Source organism: Canis lupus, chromosome 9 (assembly GCF_011100685.1).
Source record: "Canis lupus familiaris isolate Mischka breed German Shepherd chromosome 9, alternate assembly UU_Cfam_GSD_1.0, whole genome shotgun sequence".
Classification (NCBI taxonomy): domain Eukaryota; kingdom Metazoa; phylum Chordata; class Mammalia; order Carnivora; family Canidae; genus Canis; species Canis lupus.
In genome coordinates this window covers 10926891-10952947 of record NC_049230.1, presented here as the reverse complement: position 1 = coordinate 10952947, position 26057 = coordinate 10926891, and the positions used below count along the sequence as shown (strand labels likewise).

Below are 26057 nucleotides of genomic sequence, written 5' to 3'. Positions count from 1 at the left end.
CTCCGTGGTCTGATAGGCCAGCACAGGACGGAATCATAGATCTTCCCCCATGTGCTCACCAGACTCCTAAAGGGCATGGGGAGAGGAGGGGAGAGGGAGGGACGGGAGAGGAGGGGAAGGCTTTCTTGCAATCACCAAGGAAGAACGTGCTACTCTCCTATCTCAAACCCAGACCAGGCTCAACCAGGGGTGAGTCTAGGGCAACACACACTCAACTCATGATCCCGTGCATTTGTGCATCTCCCACTTTATCCAGTGTAATCCCTGACTATGGGAACAGGTGCTTGTTGGAATGAGTGGACTTGTCTAGAGTAAAATGATATGTGGTCGTCTGGGATCCGAAGATGTGCCTGAGTCTTTAAGTCTTTGTGAGGAGGAATACGTAATCTCACAGAATGGGCTCCACTTGGTCTCTCAAGATGGTGCCATGTGGTCCTCTCTTCCCATCAAAGGAGGCAATGTCCCTCTTTCCGCCCTCACAGGCTTAGAGACACATGCCACTTGCCTTATATATTTGAGAACCACACTGAGTGTATGTTTTGTCTTATTTTATTTTTAAAGATTTATTTATTTGAGAGAGAGCGAGAGCGTGCAAGCGAGCTTGCAGCAGGGGAGGAGCAGAGGGAAAGGGAGACAATCTTCAAGCAGAAGCCCTGCTGAGCACAGAGCCCATCACAGGGCTGGATCCCAGGACCCTAAGATCATGATCTGAGCCAAAACTAATAGTCCAACACTCAACCCACTAAGCCACCCAGGAGCCCCCTAAGTGTCCTTTTTAAATGAAAAACAAAATGCAAACATACAAACAAAAAATGAAACAAAGAACTCCTCTGGTTAAAGCAGTTTGATCATCCAGAAAGTCTTTGTTATTTTAAATCAGAAGATTCTCCATGAGAAAGATGAAAAGCACAAAACCTCAAACAGAAGGGCCGCTAACCTTATGTGGGCTCGCTCTTATCCCCTGAGAAAATATTACGGAGATGATACAAGACATTTCCTGTAGTAACCTATTTATTTTCAAAAAGTATTTGATAACAACTGATGTGCCCCCAAATGAATAAAAGCTGCTCTCAGACCCTAATGGTAGGAAGAGTAGGAGCATCTGTTGGAGAGGATGTGACCTCAGGGTGACCCGGAGCTGGGCGGGGCCAAGGGCAGCTCCTCACCCCTCAACGACCTTGAAATGTACCAGGTACCCTCCTTCCGGCCCTGCTCCACGTGGGAGCCCTTCTCCAGGACGCAATCCAGAGAGAGATGGTGTGTGTGTGTGGGGGAACCCCTCCAAGGTCTTCCTGAAAATGCTTAAGATTCTGGTGGCACCCAGGATGAGCCTCTGTAAGTGAGTGCTCTTGCTTCTTAAAAAAAAAAAAAAAAAAAGTTTTTTTTAAAGATTTCCTTCATTTATTCATGAGAGACACAGATCGAGAGGCGGAGACACAGGAAGAGGGAGAAGCAGGCTCCCTGTGGGGAGCCAGAGGCAGGACTCAATCCCAGGACCCTGAGATCAGGCCCTGGGCCGAAGGCAGATGCTCAACCACGGAGCCCCCCGGGCATCCCAAGTCCCCTTGCTTCTTATAACCACCAGCTGCCCATTTGGAGTGGCCTGCCTCTCTGTCCCTCTGTGTTCGGGGCCAGTTTCAGATGTCACCCAGGCAGCTGTGGAGGTTTCTAGCCACGGGCATCGCAGACGCAAAGGGGGTGATGGTGGTAAATGCTCTACTGTGGACCGTGCTCAAAGACATGTGGCTGCCAAGATCCAGCTCAAAAGTTTAGGGCTCCATCGAAAAGGCCCCTAAAATATCTTCTGAATTTTTGTTGACTTTATCAATTGTATTTAAAAGTAGTATTCATTTACATCCTAAATATAAATTTATTTATTTAGCTCTTCCATGCCCTTGACCCTGACTTGCTTGAGGTTTGGGGAGAATTATCAGTGGATTCTCTTCGTTCTTTTCGAGGATGGGCCTTGAGAAACAAATTGGCTTTCTGTGCATTTGTCTGTCCAGGAAGCAAGGGGTCTGATGGAATGTGGTGGTCAGGGAGGGAGGTGGGTTTGGGGTCAAACGCCTCTGGTTTGCCTAAGCAGTTTCTCCATTCGTGAGTCTACCCTAGAGCCAGGAGTATGCTCTGCAGAAGAGCTCTATGATGTTTCTTTTGGTTTTATATACCTGCAAAGGAAACTTCTATGAAACATCCTATTTGGTAAATTTTACATCACTTGTGATGATTTAAGTACATGGGAAGGAATTGTGCCAACTATGTATAGGGAATAGATAGAGGAAAATATGTAAGTTATGCTTTGAATAAATGTGCTTCCACTCATATCTGATCAACTGTGGAATAACAGCCTCTCTTCTCACATAGGGCCTTTAATTTAATTTTTAAAAAGATTTTGCTGATTTATTTGACAGAGAGAGAGAGAGAGAGAGAGCATAAACGGGAAGCAGCAGAGGGAGAGAGAGAAGCAGGTTCTCCCTGTTGAGCAGGGAGCCTGTTGTGAGACTCGATCCCAGGACCCTGAGATCATGACTTGAGCCGAAGGCAGACACTTAAGGGACTGAACCACTCAGGCCTTTGGGATTTAATTTAATTTAATTTAATTTTTAAGGATTTTATTTATTCATGAGAGACACACAGAGAGAAGCAGAGACAGAGGCAGAGGGGGAAGCAGGCTCCCTGTGGGGAGCCTGATGAAGGACTCAATCCCAGATCCCAGGATCATGACCTGAGCTGAAGGCAGGTGCTCAACCACTGAGCCACCCAGGTACCTCCCCTTCCCCCTGAGCTTTAATTTTAAACATGCAGTGATGCACTTTACATCTTTACAAAGATGATTTTTAGGTCCGCCTTTGCCATGGGAACAAGTCCTTGCTGAATAAATAAGTCAAAACAGAACATTTGTTTAATCAGAAATGTGTCTGTGTGGCTCTCCCCGAAACTGCCAGAAGTGCTTGAGAGCACGTCCCACAGCAAGAAGCAGCCTTCACAGGTGGAATGTCCGTGGCAAGGGAACCCGAAAGATAATGACTGACATTCTTTTCCTTGTCTTTTACTCCTTCCTCTCTTCTTCCGTTCCCTTCCCTTCCTTGACTCCTCCTCCTCATCTCCTCCTTCTCCTTCTTCTTTAAGAGATGACATAATTTAAGACACTGCCACTGGTGATTTAAAACATGTATTTACCTTCCTATTTTGGAAGTGACCTAAAAGGAAAAAATGACATAAAGGAAGAAAAGGACAGGTTAGGATAGTACATCCTTCCCGTGGTGAGGATGAATTTTTCGGGTAGAAGGGTTGGTCTCAAGTTGCATGACACGATGGTAGCTGGAGGCCATCTGCTCCACGGCTGGGTGATGTTTCATGCTCCTTTGGCAAATGAAAAAATGTGTGCATGTGCATCTTCACAGAGTCACCCCCAGGCCCCCTGGGAGTGGCAGAAAAAGGATCTCGTCCTAATGGCATGAAGGAGGTAGAGTCATGGAATCTGAGGGCTGTGTGGGGACCACCACCACTCTGACACACTTTCCTTATCTTCTCACTGGTCCACTCTCCACCCTTCATCCTGTCGACCTCACCTGCAGCCTGAGGTTGTATCCTGTCCCCAAGGCAGGTAAGAGAGCATGAGCTTCATCAGGTCAGCAGGAAGGCATTCAAACCAGGACGATCTGGAAATCTATTCAGGAGACATCCCTTTTGCCTATGAAGTTACTCGTATTTTAATAGCCTGACCTGTAAACCACAAGCAAACAGACAAAACATAAACAAGAACCAGAAACAATGAAAAAAAAAATCAACGATGTCAACAACCAAAGCAAACCCAAACATAAACAGTCCTCTGTTTCCCTGGGTTGCTGATTTTTAACATAATTAAAAAAAAATTATGGCAAAAATGAGATTTTTTTTTTTTTTTTACCTCAAAAATGAGGTAGAAAATGTAGATAAGTCCCTACAACCCGAGCATTCAGATATCATCTCTATTGTTACCATTTTGGGGTATTGACTTTCTGTGTGTGTGCGTGTGTGCATGTGCACATAGGCATTTTTTTTTCTCTCCTGTCCACATCCAAGACTCACAATATCTCAACCTACATAATGCATACAATTTACAAAATATATACGTTTCTAAAAATGGGGACATTTTTGCTTTTATTCCTTTTAAGTATTCCCATTCCTTAACAACAGCAGAGCAGACACATACATGAATAGTCCCTCATTCATGTGACTGGCCACTATTCTTGGGTCTGTCAGGGGTCCGTTTTTCAATTTTTCCTTCCTCTTGACTATTTTATAAAAGTTGTTTCTGTAGCCGATTCTCTGTGACACTACAAATGCTTCCTGGGTTAAATTCCTAGAGACAGGATTTCTATGTCAAGAGCATCTTCAGTAGCATGTAAGTATATAACATGTGTTATCAAATAAGGCAAAACTACTTTTTTAAAATGTCTTACCCCACATAACCTCTCATCAGCAACATAGGACATTGTCCAGGTTCTGGCTGGACTCCTGAGAGTAATCATTCGAGAAATACTTCAAGGTGAATTTTTATTTTTAATTAATTTATTTTTTAAGTGAATTTTTAAAGGGGAATGACTAAGCAGCTTTGAATGTTCAGACCTTGTTGCCAAACGGAGGTCAGTTTCAGGAATTCACTTGTTACCAAATGATTTCGAGTCAGAGTCAAGACAGACCCCACGGTGGCCGGTGGCCGTGCCTAAGGGCTTGTAGGTTGATTTGTAAGAAAGGTCAAGTCTTTTTCTTGCCGAATTCAAAGGAGCGGAAGCTGGCTGGCTTCCAGGTGGGATATCCTGATTGGAAGTCACCTCTGACATTCAGCTTTGCCCCTTCCTTACCATCTTTTTAGTGCAAATCCCTCAAAGGAGAGCATGATGTCTACGCATGCTGGTTCGCACAGACACACAAAATGCCACAGACACGTGATCTCCTTGAGTCATCCTGTGTGGCTTTGGGGTCCCAGGGGGAGGGGAAGAGGAAGCAGGCTGAGAAAATTTGGAAGTCCTTTCTGGTAGCTCCATATCAAACATGAGTGTTTGGCCCACGAACAGCTGTTACGTCAATTATTTGTATTAATAACAGTGAGTAATAATCACAAAAATATTGTGTGTGCTGCCAAAACTCCACTCGGTGCTATACAATATGCGTAGGTCAAAGTCCTTGTGAGACCTTTTATGATAGCCTTGAAAATCATTTCTTATGTTTGCAGAGCCCTTTAGAATCGACCAGGTGTCTTTGTATTGATAAGCTCATGTACGGTGAGTTGTCAGGTTTGGTGGTATTCCCTGCTTTTACCTGTCTTTGAATAATACTCAGTTGCAGACTTGTAGATTCTTTCTGTTTCAAGTTGATAATTTAAATCCTTACTTAGAAAAAAAAATACAAAATGATGGACTTGAGTCTTTTATCCTATTTCTTAAATGGGATGCAATAGAGTTGCAGATGTGGTTAGCTGCTATGACACATTTAAATAAATTTTAAAAAGAAGATATAAAAGTCAGACCATGGCAAGTGATGCTTTCACTCAGTGCTCTGTCCCCTGGAAGTCAACATGAAACAGTCCTGTGGGTCTTGGATCAGAAAAGTCCCCAAACATCCTTCATGCACGGCTGGAAGCGTGAAGACGTGGTGTCCTGGCTCCAGTCCAGGGTGGAGGGGAATTTCAAAAGCTGGTTCACATATTTGTTATTTTCCAGTTTGAGGTGCACACTTCCTATCTCAGCTGTTTGTGCTCTCTGGGAGCAGCCAGCACGTTGGTGGTGAAGAGGGCAAAGGCTTCTTCATATCTGAAAACTGGCAAGTGCTGTGGGATGTTTTTGGATGAAGAGTTCAGGGAAAATGTTCATTTTGTGACCACTGTGTGGTCATTAGCATGGTTCTCGATGTACAATGTTTTATTAGTGTGGTCTGCATTATTAGTTTACTTGGAGCATCATCATAAATTATTGCCGTTGTCACTCTAGTCTGGAGAAGCCTGGTCAACTGGAGAAAGGAAAATGGTCTAGATTTTTGTCATCGTTTTTAATTCCAGTTTATGTGCAACAGCTCATGAGGGACTTGGGAAACCTACAAAAAAAAAAAAAAAAGATTTGTTAATTCCAAGAAAGAGATGCTGGGATGTGGGGAGCCAGCAGAGGAAGTCTCAGAGAGCAGAGGGGTCCCAGAGGGTCTTGGGGCAACATGGGCGACGAAATGATGGAAATAGACAATTCTCACAAAAGTTGATTGAAAAGATAAAACCACTATTCTGGGCTCTGCAGGTTAAGAGTGGCTTTTAAAAACCAGACCTCAGTGCTAAGAGACATCTCCCAAGAAGATGGACTTCTTGTCCATGTGGTATGTCCTATGTGGACTGGATGGCCCAACATGGGTGTTTGGTGGGCTCATCTTGAGAGCTGCCCAGTTCATAATTAAACAGGCTACTGTGTCTACACAGAAACCCTTGTTGGCAGAAGGGAGGGGAACCGAGGGCATTTATCTGGGAAATACATCAGTAGTGTCTCATGGTGAAAACTTAGAAATAAACCCAAAGCCATTGTTGATGGCTACCCTCCATGCCAGTAGTCTAGCCCCATCTGCTCATCCTTCTAGAGGGTCTCCTCTGTGCTCTTTTGTGATGTGGGCTTTCTGTAAATGGTGCCCTGCTGCATGCGGGAACTCAGACTTGCTGGTAGCACGTCAGGTGTTTCTCTAAAAACTCCTTGTGCGTCAAGACATCCAGAATCACTTTTTGCCTAAAATGACAGCGTCACATTCCATGCTCTATATGTGCAAGTCATTCTACAAATGGTATTTAGTTTTTTGTGATGCTGCTGTTTGGTAAGAATGATGTTGTGCATGTCAGGTGTGTGTTATCAGTTTTTTTTTAATTTTTATTTATTTATGATAGTCATACACACAGAGAGAGAGAGGCAGAGACACAGGCAGAGGGAGAAGCAGGCTCCATGCACTGGGAGCCCGACGTGGGATTCGATCCCGGGTCTCCAGGATCGCGCCCTGGGCCAAAGGCAGGCCCTAAACTGCTGCACCACCCAGGGATCCCTCTTATCAGTTTTATATTCTGCCCAGGCAGAGATGAGAAGAAATGATATTCCAGGAATGTCTGAGATGGGTTGACTGGCCAGCAGAGTTAGGCCTGGAAGACACATTTTTGGGGCAATCGCTTGCCTAAGTTGACCCATGGTATTCCTTGTACTTAGCCTGAGAGGCAAATGGCTCCACTAGAGCCCTGCAGGATATGTGTGTGTCCAATCAGGGGACATTTGTATATATTTGAATATGACAGTGAGATTCTATTAACCTTTGTCTCTTTCCCCCCCTCTTTTCTGTAAGGGTAAGGGAAAAAATACTTTTGAACCCACATTTTATATTTTACTGAGAACCTTCTCTTATACCCACCATTTCTTCATTAATAAATTTTTGGCATATCAATAGGCACAATTATGCAAACTTCACATTATGGCATTAGTTTATGGCAAAACTTATAAGGGACACATTCTTTACAGCCAAAGGTATTGATAGAGATTATGGATTTTAGTGACTGTGTTGCCTTCCTCTTTAGAGGCTGATAGTTGACTGATAGCCAGTTACAACCCATCATTTGAGCAGCCGTAAAAGGGGTTGATTTCGTTCCTAAAATCATTAAAAGAATAAATTATAAACAAATTCTACTATGGAGAAGAATGATTTGATCACAACGTTAGTGATCGAAACCAACTGACTAAAATGTCCTAGTTAAGAAATATTAATTTTAGGGACGCCTGGGTGGCTCAGTGGTTGAGCATCTGCTTTCAGCCCAGGGCGTGATCCGGGGGTTCAGGGATTGAGTCCCACATTGGGCTTCCTGCAGGGAGCCTGCTTCTCCCTCTGTCTATGCCTCTGCCTCTCTGTGTGTGTGTCTCATGAATAAATAAATAAGATCTTTAAAAAATATATTAATTTTGTTCATGGGTTTTAAAGTTTTTTATGCTTGTTTAGCAGAAAGGAAATATCTTGTAATGTGACCCACACTGAGAGGTATTTCATTTAAAGGTTCTAAGCTTTTCTATGTCATAAAATATCCTAAACTAAATATTAGAGATTTCAAAAATGATGAAAAATAGGCTTTTCCTGATGACTTTGGTTACTGGCTACACCATTCGAAATAGAGTGAGTTGGTTTCAAGGGATCAGAGAGCAAAGGGGACAGACGGAAATAGCTGAAGATAAACCCCACTGTCCTCTCACCTCCAGGGGCAGATTGTATCTTGCCAGGTCCAATTCATCAGGGAATTTCAGATTTCAGAAAGGGCCCTGATAGGAGTGAACAATTGGCTTTGAATTTTGACACTCGTAACAGATAACTTGGACTTTTTTGGGAAATTTGATGATGACATATGATGAATTTTCTTATCTGGGAAAGAAAATGTGTTTTCTAAGTACTTTTATGGAGCGGAGTGAAGCTTTCTGGAAGTAATCTAGTTTTGACTGTACTTGCTCTAGCTTCTCTACTGCTGCTTGAAATCGTAACATCTTGGAGAATTCTTATGTTGCTCCTAAAATAGGCAGGGACTCTTTGCTTACTCTCTCAAAGAGAGGTGGCATTTCCAGTTACCCAGGCTTAGGAAGCAGAGTGCTCTTCCTCCCTTGGGGCTCAGCTCTGCCCTGAGCAAAGGAATTGGCTTCTTTTGAATCCTTTTTGATTTGTTGTGCTAGTTTGAGCAAGAGGACCATGAATAGCCTTGATTTATTTTTGCTCATAAGAGAACAACAAACAGACAGACTCTGTGATCTAACAGGTAATCGGCAAGTGTTAAGGGAGTATTTGCTATACGCTTTCCATTGCACCATGTGCTTTTGGGAATATAGGAATAAATTATCAGAAGTTTCTGAACCAGCTTCCCTCCCACCATCCTTGTCTCTTCCACTAATCTCCACCTAAAAGTCCCAAGTCAGATAACATTCAGAATTGCATCCTGCCTTCTCAGAAACATCTAGCAAGAGGGAAAGTAATGGCTGGCACATACTGGAGCTCTGGCCTTGGGCTTGCTTGAACTTGACTCCTTGCCCATTCTTCTTGTTGGTGTCCAGGCCCCCTTGCTGGCCGGGGTTTTGTTTTGTTCCCGACTCTACAGCTGGCCTCTCCAGACTTTGTGCCTGTTTGTGTGTCTGCTCCTGTCCATTCCAAGTCAGGTTTCCAGCTTCAGTACCTGTAGATATCACTCCTGCCAGCTCCTCCACCTGCCTCTGCCTTGGCTTTTCTTTGGTGATCCCAATTCTAGATTTGTGCTCTACATTCTGTTTTTGTTTCAGCCTATAGCCTGATCCAGAGCCATTGTTTATAGTGGTCATGGCATAATTTAGCTGTTCTCAGGGGGAACCGGGCAAGAGGACATAAATGTCCTGGTGAAAATTTATTACCTCCTTGGGAAAACTGGTTGTACTGTCCGGGGTAGCTGTGAAAACCCATCCGTAATGTCTGTTACGGTTATAGCTTGTTAGGACCACACTCTGGAGTATGATAGTTCAGTTCTCTCTTCTTTCCATCTTCTTCTTACTCTCCAAGATGTAAAGATGAATAGGATAGGGCATCCCTTGAAAGGCTTTACAACTTCTTAGGAAACATACAGAGCACTCTTTTAAAAGATGAAATGTGATAAGTGGTGCAAGGGAGGTACTGAGTCTATTGGGGACAGAGGGGAAGAATGGGATGTCTAATGGCTCAGAGAATTGAGGGAGGTTTCATTCAGTAGTGAATATCTGACTGGGCATTGAAGGACAAAGAAGGGAGATGTAGGGATTTGTGTGATGGACACTAAGAGTGTATATTTAGAGGAAAATGGTCTTTTAGTGTTGTCATGGCCTATGAGTTTAGATTTTATTTTGTGGCATGTGAAGGATGTTGAGCAGAGTAGTGTTCTAGTTATATCTAAGGAAAGATTGGCCGGAATAGTATGTGAGATGGATGGGAGCTGGAATAGACCTAGAGATAGTGGGAAGTTAGAAATTATTTCATTTGTTGGGGTGGGAGAAATGATAGACTAAAACAGGAGATGAGAAAGACACATATGAGAGTCATTTCAGTGGATGAAGCAAGAGAGGGGGTTGAAGGTAGAAGGCAAGGCAGGTAGAGAAATTGGGAGCTCGTTTTTTCCCGAGTCTGGGGAAAAAAAGTGACGTTAACAGAGAAATGGAAGGAAGGATCAGAAAGGGGTAAAGGGAATAAAGAAAGATAACCAGTCCCATCTCACAAATGTAGGCATGATGCCAGTGGGACATCCTGATAGAGCTATGCAGCAGATAGTCCAAAAGGCCTGGTAAGGTGGTGATGCTCAGATCCCTATGGGGTCTAGCTTTTTTTTTTTTTTAAGATTTTATTTATTCATGAGAAACACAAAGAGAGAGGCAGAGATATAGGCAGAGGGAGAAGCTGGCTCCCTGGGGGAAGGTGTTCGATCCCAGGATCCCGAGATCATGACCCGAGCCAAAGACAGACGTTCAACTGCCAAGCCACCCAGGTGTCCCTTGGGGTCTAGCTGTTACTAAATTAGGTGGGCTAGATTCTTCCTCATACTTCTGTGTGGAGTATTGCTTTTGGCATTATGCTCCACAGATCTAATACCAACCTTCTCTACCTAATTTGGAGGTCTACCTAATGGTACAGGTAGAGAAATAATGATTCTGACTGGCCTGTGTGTGTGTGTGCATGTATGATTATTATAGCTCAGTCTACAAAGATAAGTCCCTTTAGCTTATCTGATCTCATTTTGCTAAACTATAAAATATGGTTGATAATGACCAGTGTATCGATCACCCAGATGGCTATATGTCCAAACTGGAAAGTTGCTAGAAGCGCAAGTGCTTCTAACTAAAATAAATCATCTTTATACTCATCATCATCATCAAAAGTCCATAACGGATGTATTTAGTGTGATTTTTAAACCCCTTCTCCCATTGCTTCCTATAAAATAGGAAATCACCAAATGAGAATCCCCCCCCCTTTTTTTTTGGCATTAGTCTGTGAATCATGGATTTATTTCTTCTAAAGTGACAATTAAAAGCAAGGAGAAAGAAAGCCCAACTGCATAAACACATCGATTTCTATTTTAAACTCAAAGTGCATCACACAAACCACAAAACCCCAAATCAAATTTAGCTCCTTCCCAGCCCATGCCCAACCCTTGGGCTCTCCCAGAGGTGGACTGCTGGGAAAGTGTCTGGGCTCCAAGCCCAGGCTTGTTTAAATGGTTCTTTCCTCTTCCCTCCCCACGCCTTCCCCCCAGCACACCTGTTTGCAGAGCCTCTTCCTCTCCTGTCCAGGCATTTTGATTTTGGTCACGACCACCTGTTAAGGATGACGCAGATTTAGCCCTACGCACATCCTTGCCTTGTTGCTGTCTTCAGAGTCCCAAACTGTGTTGATTCACCCTACGGGACATTATTTTTAGCCTTTATCTCTTAGTGGTTTTGTTTTCTTTCCGCCACCTTTTGACCTGAGAGCTGGAAATAAAGTCTGCCTTCCATAAAGACGAGAAAGTTGTCGGTCATTTCCTTCCTGCTCACATGAAAGGCCAGCCCAGCAGAGCCCGGGGAAGACACGGACAAGTTCAACTCCCTGGGTCCTGCAAGCAGGACTACTCTTTACAGGGCACAGCTCATCACCTCCTGGTGCAAAAGTGGAGCGGTCACCTGGAAGAGGCAGCTGTCCATTCAAAGGGTCTCGAAGATGCTCAAGGGGAATGAAATAAAAGAAAAGCACATTTCTCTCTCTCCCTTTGATCGTGGTTGCTGAACTTGAACATCTGGGTGAATTTGAGTCGCCTGCCTACTTCCTTTTTTTGAAGTAATTAAAAGAAATTTGCAGGCAAAGTGAAACGATTGCTTTTGGCATGAAACCACGTGAAGTGGTACTTTCATTGGACAGGAGACCTCGTTTTTACTGTGGAATAAAATCTGGGAAAGTGCTTTGTAAATTGTAAAGCACCAGGTGTATTAAAGGGCTTGAAAATTATAGTTTGCTGTCCCTGAGTTTGAAGTGAATATATATGTATAGACAATTCAAAGAGAATAGAAAGATATAAAGATGAAAGTGAAAAATGGATGAGCACAACGCTTTCTTTTCAATGCTGGCAACAATTTTAGGGCTCTTATAATTCAACCAATTACTACTTGATGAACCTTTTGGGGACTCTTATCAATATTATTTCAACTAATTTTTTTAAGATTTAATTTATTTAGTTTGAGAGACACAGAGACAGAGGTAGAGACATAGGCAGAGGGGGAGAAGCAGGCTCCCTGTGGGGAGCCCGATGTGGGACTCGATCCCAGGACCCCAGGATCACGACCTGAGCCAAAGGCAGACGCTCAACCGCTGAGCCACCCAGATGTCCCACAACTAATTTTTTATACTTTTAGTGATTTATTCTACCATTATTCTTCAGCTTAAATTCTAAATGTGAGAGGCACATGGGTGGTTCATTTGGTTAAGTGTTAGACTTGGTTTTCAGCTCAGGTCATGATCTCATGGGTCATGAGATCAAGCCCCGCCTCAGTGGGGATTCTGCTTGAGAGTCTCTCTCTCTCTCTCTCTCTGCCCTCCCCCCCACTTGTGTGCTCTCTCTCAAATAAGTAAATAAATAAATCTTTAAAAAATTAAATTCTAAATGTGAAATTACTTAACACGTGTTAAGTCTTGCTCTACATTGATAGACCATCCCGCAGAAGACTGGACCCACCTCAAATTTCTTCAATACACAAATTTCCATTTCCTCAAACTCTGGCCAATGGAGGGTTTCCTTTGTTTTAATCTTTGTCACTGACCATCTTTGCTATTGGGTAGCTTGAAAAACCTTACATGTATTTATTAGCTGTTTATATTTTATCTTTATTATATTTATCAACTTTTCCCGCATGAGGTTGTTAGGTTTTACTAATTGATTCTTAAGAATAATTTTCCACTGGATATAATTTGTTTTCTCTTAGATATACAAATATCTTCCCAGTTTGTCTTTTGTCTTCTAGTCTTAAGATGTCTTTTTTGTTGCTACATGCATGAATTTTTTTTTAAAAGTAGCTGCACCTACCAGTCTTTTGTTTATGATTTCTGTTTTTTTTTTTGTGTGTGTGTGTGTGTGTGTGTGTGTGTGTGTGTGTGTGTTTTCCACTGGATGGCTTTTTTTTTTTTTTTTGTCACTGAATGTAGAGCTTACTCTTAGGTAGGTTTTAGAACTAGAGAGAACAGTTTTAATCCTCCTTTCTGTTTTATATGGCTGAGACTCAGAGAAGGTTAAATAAGTTGCCTAAGTTCGTAAATGGAAATAATAATACCTATTTCACAGTGCCGATCAAAGAGATAAAGTGGGCGGGTTTGGCACTCAGCAATGGGCTCCCCAAGAAGGAGGGAAAGAATGCATTTCCTTTTTTGGGTTCAACTCCAAAATTGGATACTTAGTTGGTTTCATTTCTCTAAAGAAGAGAATGGCCAGGTAGAGATTTCTCTTTCACTGGCCTTGCTTCCGATTAACAAATGCCCTGCAGGGAAGTGGCTCTCACAATGTCATGTGGGGACCAAGGAATGACCAATCTGTTTTCTGCTTTGGGATCTCTTTCTGGAAAAGAAATAGGTAATTTTGTTCCTGTGTCTCTATCAAAATTATAAATTTTGGAAAGAATAATTTTGTGGCAGAAAGAAACCAGGTTAAAAACTACAATGATTGAATGTGTCTGCTTTTGTGAAGGTTTCAGGCTAAACAGAGAGAAAGCAGGGGGCTGAGATGCTGAGGAATTTCTCAGGAAGAAGTCTGCGGGAACTCCCAGCAGAAGAAACTTCTCAGAATTTTCTACCAGGTTTTCATGGGTTACCTTTGTGCTAATAAAAATGAGACTCCATCATTCCTTTAATAAAAAAAAAAACATCTTTCCAACAAAGTCATATTTATTAGCATGTTCAGGGATTTAATTGAATATGATAGTAATAGAATAAAATATGAAAAGATAGTTGATTTAGGGCTTTATTTTATTTCACTATCCAGTATGTACCACCTTCATGTTTTCATTTCCCCAATGAATAGTGAAGTTAGAACTTTTATACCTTTACAAAATAAGTGAATTTCCAAAGAGGTTCATTTCCTCTGTCAAATACAGATTTTTTTTTAAAAGATTTTATTTATTTATTCATGAGAGACACACACACACACAGAGGCAGAGGCACAGGCAGAGGGAGAAGCAGGCTCCATGCAGGGAGTCCAATGTGGGACCTGATCCCAGGTCTCCAGGATCACACCCTGGGTTGAAGGCAGGAGCTCAACCGCTGAGCCACCCAGGCATCCCCAAATACGGATTTTTGAAGTGCTCTTCAATGTCTGCATGCACAAATGAAGGAAGGAATGAAGCTAAATAACAAGGTAATCCAAGGAATAGGAGTCCACCTTTGCTTTACCTTACCCAAATATCTAAAATCGACATGGTTATTTCAGCCTGAATTACACAAGGTTTTTGAATCATTTCTAACTCATGCTGTGTGTGTACGTATCCTCTATTTTAGGGCTCTATTCTTTATATCCACAATTAGGTAAGCTAGTATATGAAATATTAAGCTTTGCAAGATACCACTTGTTCCCAATGCCCTAATAATACATCTTCTGCTCCTCACATAATACAACTTAGATTTCACAAATTTATCATGACAGTAGGATTAAGGATAAATTCAGTCTCTAACACTAAAGGATAATCCAGAGATAGTATGGATGTGGTTGTAAAAGACTGGAGTACAAGTCATCAACATAATAAAGGATGTAAATTGATTATGAATAAAAATAACAATTAGATGTTATTTGAGTGCCAATAGGCTGAGTGAAACAGACTATTTCCCATTATGTGGGTGGGCCTGGTCTAATCAAATGAAGGCCTTAAAAGGGAAAAAAAGTGTATTTCCAGGAAGAGGAAATTCTGCCTCCAGACTGTGAGCTAGACCTACAATATCAACTTTTCCATGGATCTTCAGCCTGTTGGACCCTGCAGACTTTGGACTTGGCAGCCTCCTCATCATATGAGCCAATTCCTTTAAGTAAATCTCTTTCTTTCCATATATGTACATTCATACACACACACATCCTATTGTTTCTGTTTTTCTGGAGAACCCTGACTAATGTACCATGTAAATATCAGATTGTAAGGCAAGACTAAACTGGCCAAAGTGAAGATGGGGAGAAATAGATGACTTTGGTAAGTGGTGAAGGTACTGGCCACAGACTGCTCTTGGATTGGACATATAAAGAAAGGAAATAAGTGGAATCAAAGGAAATTCTGCTAGTTACTGTGCTAGGGTCTCTATTCTCATTTTCATAGTCATCATTATTACTTTATATATGAGGAAAGCAAAACTCAGAAGAGTTCAATACCTTGTCAATGTCATGAGTCCGTTAGGTGACTCCATTTGTGGTATTTTCTAAGGATCATTTAAAACCACATGACAAGTTGGTGGCTTAGTGGGTTAAACATCTGACTCTTGGTTAAACATCATCTCAGGGTGATGAGACCAAGCCCCGTGTGGAGCTCAGTCTGCTTGATATTCTCTCTTCTTATTCTTTGCCCCTCCTGCTCATGCTCTCATTCTCTTTCTCTCAAATAAATAAATAAATCTTTGAAAGAAAAACACATGGTAAGCAAATACTTTTCAGCTGGTTCCTACTTTATGACCCAAAGGAGAAAGGACGGGTTGTAGCAATATGCTAGTATCCTATTGGCCAGATACAGATCAGTCTGTCCTGCTAAGCACCAATGCCATCTTATTGTCATCTTGTTTTTCCTCCTCTTTCTTTACTTCTTCATCAGTGACTCTTCACTTAATTCTGGGTATTCTAATCATTAGTCCTTTTCGACTGGTTGTTTAGCACACATGTGGGTGGTCAGAAGTTTTTCACAGTGATATTGATGATAACATCCTTGATGGAAGGAAAGTGAGAAAATGTGTGGCCAGCACTGTGGTCATTTCACAGGTATTCTGTAACTTAGTCCTTCCATGTATCTTAGAGTCCGCACTCTCGTTCCCACATTGTAGAAGATCGACCAGAGGCTTGGTGAGGTAATGTAGTTTCTCTCCGATCATGGCACTAACAAATGGCAAAGATGGGATACAAATAGATGTGCTAGAAGGCTTTCCACCATTTCCTGTTTGCTTCTGTTTTGCTTTTTTCTCAGTGTCTCCCCCTTTTGTTGATCCATATTACCACTTTCCCTTTATGCCACACTAAATGTATATTTAAACCATATTCTGATAATAACTCACCAGTGACATAAGATATTATTCCAATGAGGGTGTGTATGTGCGTGTGTATGTGTCTGTGTGCGTAGGTATGTATGTAAGGGACAGAGGGTGGGAGTTAGAGAGGGAGAGAGAGAACCTGCCTATGAGGAGGAAGTTGAGTTAAAAAAAAAAAAACATAATGGTGGCATTTCAGGCAATGTGTTGTCTGCTTATGTGGGGAACTTTTCTTTTTGCCTCTTTAAGTCATAGGGTAAGAAGGGCTTTCATTTATAAAAGTTTAACATCTTAAAACTACGATCTTCCCCAGAGATGTAATCTGTATACCACAGGACCATTTGAACTTCAAGGCAAAGCTTGTTTTTCTTCCATTGTGACATTAGTCCTACTAGGACTTTCTTTTCAGTTCATCTAATTTTTTTGACTAATGACTTTTCATCATTTTTGCAGCTTTGAGTCAACATTCTCAGGCTTTCCCTCTTAGGGTTCCCATGATATGTAGTGGGCAGTATGTTTGCTTGGGAATTAATCTATAATTCCAGGGTTTACCTGGGTGAACAACCACCTTTGTGTAATAGTCTTAACACGGGAGAGAGAAATATCTGGGCCTTTCCATGCTTCTTTGTGGTTTTTGAGCACAAGATATCATTTAAAATAGACTTTTAATTTCATTTATTTTTGACTCCTGATAACTCCTAAGATGACCTCGGTGTGTGTGAGCAGTGTGGGCCAAGAAACTGTTTTTTTTCCGGCTTTCAGATGTCAGATTGCTTCCTTTCACACCTTGGAATGTCAGAAATTTATTAATTTCTTTCTCCATGAGATGTTTTTCTCTTGCAGTATTATTACGATGACAGTGGTGTTCTGTTTACTTGTCCTCAGGGTACTTTTCCAAACTCAGTTACAATAGAAATACGAGGCCACCCAGCTCCCCCGTGTCTTTCCAAGACCCGTGACACCAACCAGAATTACGGAATCAACTCTGCAACCAGTTCTGTCACAAAGAAGTTCTACATGTGCCTTCTCAAGGGCTAGACATTTAAGACCAAAATGCATGACATTTGTAGGGTTTGCTTTAGGGGAAGAATGAGGAAGTCAACTCTCAGCATGTGGTTTAGTCATGTATCGTGGAATACACCTGACGTGTTGCGTTGTCTGTTGCTACACAAGAGCCACAAGATAATTGGTGGCAGAAGTGGCTTTGACTTGTGCTTACAGAATAGCAGTGTTGTCCTGCCTGCATTTCCGAGCCCCACATGTATTTAAGTGGGAGCCATTGACCGGTTTTAGCAAATGGGGTGTGAGCAGGAGTGATCTCTACTACTTACATGCCTGGTGGTAAAAGTTCCTCTGTAACCATTGAGTTCTCTCCTGCCATGTTCTAGAGGCCCTGGGAGCCAAGATGGTGGCACCACAAGGTGGAAGGAGCATAGAGAGAGATTTCCTGGAGAAAATTCTGCATTCATTGCACTTCTGAGCAAGAAATGAACTTTTACTGAGTCCAGCCACCCATGTTTTGGGTTTTCCTCATTACTTTATCATACCGTAAGCTAATCTATTAGATATTTTCCAAATTTGTTTAACATCAGAACGATTATCCAAGTTTTTATCACGGTTCCAAATATTGCCTTGGAAACTCTCCTAGATGGAAAGATTTTATTTCCACAATTTTATGATTCTTGTCCTGCTAATTTAGACCTATATCTGGAAAAGCTTTGGTTGCAATGTTTGGCAGCTCTTTGTGTTATGCAAAATAGGCCCGTGGATTTTGAAATGCCCAGACAACCCCCACCATGTGAGAGCTGAGAAGGATAAAATGTAGAAGCAATTTTCCTTCTGAGTTATGAGTTATGCCTTTTGCTCACAATGCAGGGCAGGAGGAACATATTTATGAATATTTGTGCATATTGTGGCAGAAGGGCACGGTTTAAAATTATGGCTGGTAATAAAGGGAGAACCAGCTTAGTTCAGGGTGGTGTATGGAAGTCAGCCCTGGAGGAAATCCCCAGTGATCTCTGCCAGCTGTTATTTTTGTCTTGTTCCGTCCTGTCACACTTCTACCCCTCTCTCTGTGTACTGGCCTTGTCCCATGTAGGCTGCCCTCATACTTCATTTCTTTTCTCAGCTTCTTCAAATATAATTTCCTATGTGTCATTCCTCCAGTGAATAACTAAAAAAAATTATTAGTGAATTAATTAATTTAACAGACATTAACTGAGCACCTTCTATGTGTTTGGTAGTAGTGCCAACGGTGGGCTATGTCCTAAGCAATTATCCTGTCTCAAGGACTTTTGTTTCCTTTTTCCTTTTAATTGTTTATTTGGATTCATTTCAAAGTTAGGGAAAATTTGCTAAAATAGTACAAAGAGTTCCCACATATCCTTCATCAGGTTCCCCAAATATTAGTATTTTACTACATTTACCTCCTCTTCTCTTTCTTTCTCTTCTTATCTTTTTGGGACTAAGTTGCAAGCAAGTGTGATAACTTTTTCCCAGAAATAATTCAGTGTATATTTCCTAGAAATGAAAGATTCCCTTATAGAACTACAGAATAATTATCACAATTTTGATATTTAGGAAATTGACATTGATCTAATACTATTATGTAGTCCAACAGTTGGCTAATGTGGCCTGCCTTCTATGTTTGCAAATAAAGTTTTCTTGGGACACAGCCACACTCATTTGTTTATCATTTGTCTATGGCTGTTTTCTTCCTATTATGGTAGAATTGAAGAGTTGTGTCTGGGACCATATAGTCTGCAGAGTTGAAGGTATTTACTCCCTGACCTTCTAGGGCAGAAAATTTTGCCCCCTACTGTAGTCCATGAATATTATTACTCATTATTGCTCACTATATCTTCTATTGCAAAAGAAAAAGACAAATTTTTCAATTTTGTTAGCCTATCCACGCTCATGTGTTATATGTAGCTGTTATGACTCTTTACTCTCCTTCACTATGAAACATTTCTTTTGTCTTTTTCTTTAATTGTTCATGACCTTGAAATTTTTGATAAATATAAGGCCATTTATTTGGTAGAGCACACCTCAGTGTAGGTTTGTCTGAAGTTTCGTTATGAGTAGACTCATGTTACACATTTTTGCCGTGAACACTCCAGATGTGATGTTGTGTCTTTCTCAGTGACAGGAGACACTTGGTGTTTATTTTTCCCATTATTGGTTATATTAATTTTGATCTTTTTGGTTGAGGTGGCATCTGTTAGATTTTCTCTGCTGTAAAATTACTGTTTCCTGTTATATATTCAAGGAGTATCTCATGGGAGGTTATTTTGGGTCTAAGTACCCTATTTTCTCTTATCAAACTTTCACACAGTAGTTTTAGCATCTATTAATAATTCATCTCTGTAACAATTATTACTATGGTGGTTACCAAAAGTGAATTTTAAAATTCCTTTACTCCTCTATATGTATCAGTGTGAATTCTGTTGATAGAAAAAACTTTCTCTTCCATATTTATCTATTTATCTATCAGAATGGACGTGTGGATTTTTAATTTTATTTTGCGGTTTATAATCTGTTACTATCATTTATTTTGATGCTAACATGCAGGACTTCTTTTAAAAAATGATTCATTATGGAATGATTTGAAATCATAGTGGTCAGGCACTGTTTCAGTATGGCCACTGTGTAGTGCTTAGAGATATTAGGCACTCAGTAAATATTTGTTCAACGCAGGCCCTAACTCAAACAGACAAATCCCTCAATGTGGAGCATTAGACATTGTAATAGGCTTGGGGAAAACATATTTTGGAGTAACACTTCAATGTCCTTCAAATACTCAAGCCAGCTTGAGTGAAAACCATGGAATTTCTTTCCTTTTTGGTTAATATTTTAAGAGTAGTGAGGCTTACTTATTTTTTTAAATGTAATTTTTCTCACTTATTTTTGAGACTCTGAAATCTCTGTATAGGAAACATGCCTTTCCCTAGACACTCCTAGTTCTAACTCAGTGGAAAGAGTTTCTGAATTCACTTGTGGTCTAGAAACTGCTTAGTTTTGTCCCAGTCCTGGAAAGTGATTACCCTAGGGATGAGGAGAGGTTTTTACCCGAATCTAGAAAAACCAATTCCAAGTAAAAACAGTTCTGTGTATTTGCAAATCTCAATTTTCCTGCAACCTATAAAAAGGAATCCCAATGATTGTCCTAAGAAATCACACCCCCTCATCCGCACCGCCTCTCTTCTGTCCCATTTTCGTCCCTAATTTGTCAACAAGTGGAAAAATTACTGACCATGCTCTGGTTTTGCTGTTATGGTTACCATTTGTGATTTGTCTTTGAGATCAGTGAGTGGGGGCGCAGAATGGGCCTGTTTGGAATCAGAGGACTGTCGCTCGAGCCTGTCTGTGTCTGGAAGGAAGCCATGAGTAGTGAAGGGAAACGGCTGAGACAAACTCTGAGGAAGTGTAGTGGGTGATATTTTCCCTCTTCTTAAGTCAAGTTTACCGTCAATAACTTGGTCACTCAGAGGATACAACCTTGGTAATTCATTTCCGTACGTAGGTAGTTTATACAGGCATGCTGCTTATTTGCTGGCAGGCCTTGAACTGTTGGCCTGCTTTAGTGGGACTTCCAGATGGTCACTTTTAGGACCTCTGTGAGCCTCTCTTTATCTGATCTCCTCCGCAGTCTGGGAAGTGGAACTGGGTGTTGGTGGGTCTTGCCTTTGGTTCTAAGGCATGGCCCAGTAGAAGCAGTAAGTTTAGCTGCTTATTTATTTATTTATTTATTTGTTCACTTGTTCGTTCATTCATTCATTCATTCATTCATTCATTCATTCATGAGAGACATACAGAGAGAGGCAGAGACATAGGCAGAGGGAGAAGTAGGCTCCCCATGGCGAGCCTGATGCGAGAATCCATCCCGAGACCCCAAGATCACAACCTGACCCCAAGGCAGGCACTCAACTACTGAGCCACCCAGGCATCCCATTTCGCTGCCTAATTAAGCATCCTTGCTTTCCGATCAGTTGATGTGTTGCCTTTTGGAGTAAAATTGGCCCACTGTGTCTCAGTTCGGGGGAGACTAATTATCCAAGGTATAATACCTTCTTTCTTTTTTTTTTTTCCTAATTTTCTTTTTATTTATTTATTTATGATAGTCACACAGAGAGAGAGAGAGAGGCAGAGACACAGGCAGAGGGAGAAGCAGACTCCATGCACCGGGAGCCCGACGCGGGATTCGATCCTGGGTCTCCAGGATTGTGCCCTGGGCCAAAGGCAGGCGCCAAACCGCTGCGCCACCCAGGGATCCCTAATACCTTCTTTCTTTGGAGGAGGATTCAAAAAGCTATTCACTCTGAAGAGCAAAACCAAAGTTGTTCTTGGGAGCAACATTGACCATCAGATAAGTACAAAGCAATCTGGAAGTCGTTTATCGAGTGTCGTGCATTCCTTGCCTTTCCCAGGAGTGTATAAGCTGTTGTACTTTACTTGGTACCTACAGCATGTGACAGTTGGGGGTTCCTTTAACATGTCCACTGTCCACCCCCACCACCTTTGTGTTTTTGTTTTTTCCTTCTGAAGTCTCCTTCAGTGACAACCCTGCCTCCCCTATGTGGCCCATGGCACATCATATAAATGACTGTACCAGATTTTGATGACCCTTCAAAACCATAACCCGGGTGGGAGATAACCTTTGACAGGCTCTCAGCGGTCTTTAGCAGCCAGAATCACACGGTGGAGGGGGAGGGGGGCTGCAGGAAGCTGCCTCCAGCAGGCTGAGCTCCAAGGAGGAGCCAGCACCAGCGGAAGAAGCACCTGGTAGCCACAGCACTTCAACCAGGAAGAAAACAGGATCTAAAACATAAACAACATCCTCACAACACCAGCAAGTGGGCAGCTCACACCCAAGTCTGTTTGACTCTATTTTTTTCAAGGCTCTCATGAGAATCTTTATTGAAACAGGAAGGCAGTCAAGAGATGAAGCAGAGTTTCAAGATTTCCAGTGGACATCATCAAAACATCTTATTTGTTGCTCTTTTATTTTGAAGCCTATGAGTATGACCCACCGTGTCACAGCTACAATGCTGGACTTGTTTTTAGCTGAATAAAACTTTAAATGCCTTAGGACTGACACTGTTTGAAGGGAAATGATGTAAATTGGAACAAAGCAGAAAGAAGAAAGGGTTTTCATGATCTTATCTTTCCAACAGCATCTCTTTTGGAGCAGATGCTATCTTTATTGAACCCCACCTTAACAGCAAACGCTGGCATTTATTAGGTGTTCACCATTCCTGGCCTTGTGCAAAGTACTTCATGTGCATTATCTCACTTAATACATGGGGCTACTTTTGTTCCGAGAGGGGAGGTGGCTCTCCCAATGCCTCACAGCTAGTAAGTGATGGATCAGGATTGGAACCCCGGTGGTGTGGCTCATAGCTACCTCCCTTGTGCTTTACACTCTGCACCTGTCCATCTTGTCCTTACTTTTCAGTAGATGTTGCAGTATGCCCACGCTCCTCTATAAAGACCCTGTGGTCGGGAAAGGCAAATTCATGATCTCTCTATTAATTTCGTTGGCTAAAATGATCAATCACTCTCCTGTTGTAGATTCAAAATCCCCATGACATTTCATACTGAAGCCGATTTCTTATAGCATTGTCACTGTTCTGAGGGCCTTCAGTGAGTGCCCTTTCATGGTTTTGACGGGGCAGGCCTTAGGTCTTTTTTTCTATAAATTATCAAGAAAAATGTCATCTCTATCTTAGGACTTTTCTATACCCCCCTTGTTTATTGCAAGGGAAAGAAACTAGGAAGGAGCCAAGTTGAGAATGGGTATGTAAAAATCAGATGCATCATTCTTGCCTATGAATAGGTGTAGCTGTCGTTAGTTTTATAAGAAATACCACAGTGACCATTCCTGCTGGTTCATGTGCTCCAAAGCAGAGCCCTCCTCCTAGATTCCCCTGTTGCTTCCCTTGGATGGCTACCGACATTTCTGAGATGCGCTGCCTCTGGAGATGAAGGTTTTTAAATGCAGATCTATCCTGCCACCTTGAAAATGTACCCACTTGCCTGGGCCAACTAGGAAAGGCTATTATTTTCAGCCAATAACTCATTTCACTAAAAAGAAACTGGAGAAGGTAGCTCAAGATTTTTCAAGCTGGGAGTAAGCTCTGTCGTGTCACTCTTATCTTCATATTATTAATTTATTCATCCATACAGCAAATATTTATTGAGCATGTACCACGACCAGGCATTGTTCTATGATTGGATGTAGTAGTGAACAAACACTGTCCTCCAGAATCTCAGTCTCTAGCATTAAGTTATTAAGTGGCCTCCATGTCACAAATACTCAGTAATGGTAGATTGAAGCAACAAAAGATGCCACAATGACAAAAATTGGATTGCTTCATTAGGTTGAATAGGCATTAGCAGTGTGCCAGGGGTTTTACATGTGTTAACTACTTAACCGTTTCAAAAAAAAATCTTGCATGGGCTTTCATCTACAAAAATGAATAATTTTATGATTCAACCAAATGCAACTATTATTTGCATTTTAAAGATGAAGAAAAAGAGAAGCCCCTCTCCGTCCCCCCCCAATCTACAGGTTTCCTCCACTTTATAGAAATAAGTTTTGGAGCTGGGAGTCAAAGCCAGGGCACTCTCAATCACCATGCTGAACTGAACCAGAAAGGCAGAACTTAAAATTCAATATGACCCCTTCCCCCCCCGCCAAATTAGATTAAATTAAATATGACCAGTTGAATAGAAGATTGGTTTAAAAGGAGATTGACAGCTGTTGGTATAATCATTCTGGATATTAGTGCAATATGGCTAGCTCCACATTGGAGCTAATTTTAAATTTATTTTCATCATTCCCTTTAGATGGCAATAGCATTTAGCTCTTATAATTATTTCCAGATGCCAAGATAAGGCCTGGAGGAAGAACTTCCTTTCATAGCTAACCCCAATGAATCATTTATGCTTCTCACTATGATCAGGAATTATTTTAATACCTGACTTTCAGGGAATGCCATGGGGGGTGGTGGTTGACATAAGACGACTGGTCACATTTTGCGAGGTTAACTTGCCAACTCTGACTTTCTTAGGGCACATTAGTAAGTGGAATTGATCTACAAAAAAGTCCTTGTGATTTTTTTTTTTTTTTTTTTTTTTTTTTTTATGTGAAGGGTGGGGGCATGACTGATCTTTGCAAAGAGTTAAGGAGCCTCAGCTTCCGGCAGGAAATCTGTGGCTGAATGCAGGACCCAGAGCGGAAACATTAAGTGTATCGTGGGAGAAAAGGAAAGCAAAGTGCTAAAGTTGTTAGTCTGAACAGAGGATATCGGAGCATCCTGCAGAAAACTTCCTGTTTAGCCAGGAGACTAGAAAACAAGATGAAAAACACTGAACTTCAATGACTCTTGTGTAAATATATTTCTAAACTTTCATTACCTTGGGCAGGGCTTACTCACAAGATCCCGTGGTTTCCCAAGGTGGAGAGTTAGTATGGAATCACCCCCAGCCTCCCATCTTCCTTGTTTTGGCGGCCACACCGAATCCTTTGTCATTTGTCTTGGCTCTCCCTGGCCTCTGCTACATCCGTGGCTGAACTCCATGCCCCCCTCACCCACCTGAGATGCACCTTTTTTTTAGCTGGTGTTAAACACCCTGTAAGATGGATTCAGAGAATGCATTTTAAATATTTTGGTTCCAAAAAAAAATTAAAAAAAATATTTTGGTTCCACCTCTCCTGTCTCCTCTTGGGGCAGGCGGTGGGATCCACTGGTTCAGCGAAGACCAAGAAGCCCTGGGGGTTATAAATGAACATAAGATACTACTTACAGTTTTCACTCCCAAGCACTTTCAAATGGAAGGATAAGATCCAGTTCAAGGAGAAAAATTGGAGTTCTGAATTCCTCTATTATAAGTTTAGGTATTTAAGAAAATTTCAGATATTGGGCCAAACACATCCCGAATGGTCTTATGTCGTGTTAGGTGTGATGCTACGTATTATGTTACGCTGTGGCAGGAAACTTCTATGAAGAAAGGCCTTTTTAATTAGTTTTCAGTTTCTCTGATTAGACTGTTTTGTGTGAAATACAATAGAAGTGGGTAAAATGGGGAAGCATAGAAAGTGAATCCCTTTTAATTTGTGTTAGCCGCGTAGATGGCGCTGAGCATCTGTATGATGGTCTTACATGGGCTGCGTAACTGTCTTCATCTTCTCTTTCTCCTTCCTTTCTACCGTTCAACCTAGGTTGGCTTATACTCATTCTCTCTCTCTCTTTCCTTTTGGTCATATATTCTTTTCTGAAATCTTAGGATAAAGATTTCACAGATAAAGAAACATCTGCCATATAAATCAATGAAGATGAAAAACATATATAATCAGTGATATGTCTTTTTCTTTATTCTTTCAAACACCATAGATTTTTTTTAAAGATTTTATTTATTTATTTGACAGAGAGAGAGAGAGAGAGAGAGAGAGAGAGCAAGCAGGAGGAGCAGCAGAGGCAGAGGGAGAAGTGGGTTCCCCATTGAGCAGGGAGCCCGATGCAGGGCTTGATCCCAGGACCCTGAGATCATGACTTCAGCTGAAGGCTGATGCTTGACTGAGCCATTCAGGTGCTCCAAACACCATAGATTTTGAACATAAACTAGCATTTGGGAACAGCAGTCCAATGGTGTCACTTTTAGTTGCTTTCTAAGACCTTGAGACATAGAGTTTTAGAGAATTTCTTTTTGTTAAGAACACTATCCTAGGGACGCCTGAGTAGCTCAGTGGTTGAGCAACTGCCTTTGGCTCAGGTCATGATCCCAGCATCCTGGGATCCAGTCCTGTATGG

At 41.6% G+C, this 26057-nt stretch overlaps 1 long non-coding RNA gene across 1 annotated transcript; it reads right to left on the bottom strand.

The window, feature by feature from the left end:
• Positions 1–4522: 4522 nt before the first annotated feature.
• Positions 4523–11393, bottom strand: LOC119873419. Its single transcript, XR_005363998.1, has 2 exons — positions 11275–11393; positions 4523–6075 (listed from the first exon to the last, which is right to left on the bottom strand). It is a non-coding gene; the product is annotated as an uncharacterized LOC119873419 (long non-coding RNA).
• Between the last annotated feature and the right edge of the window lie 14664 nt (positions 11394–26057).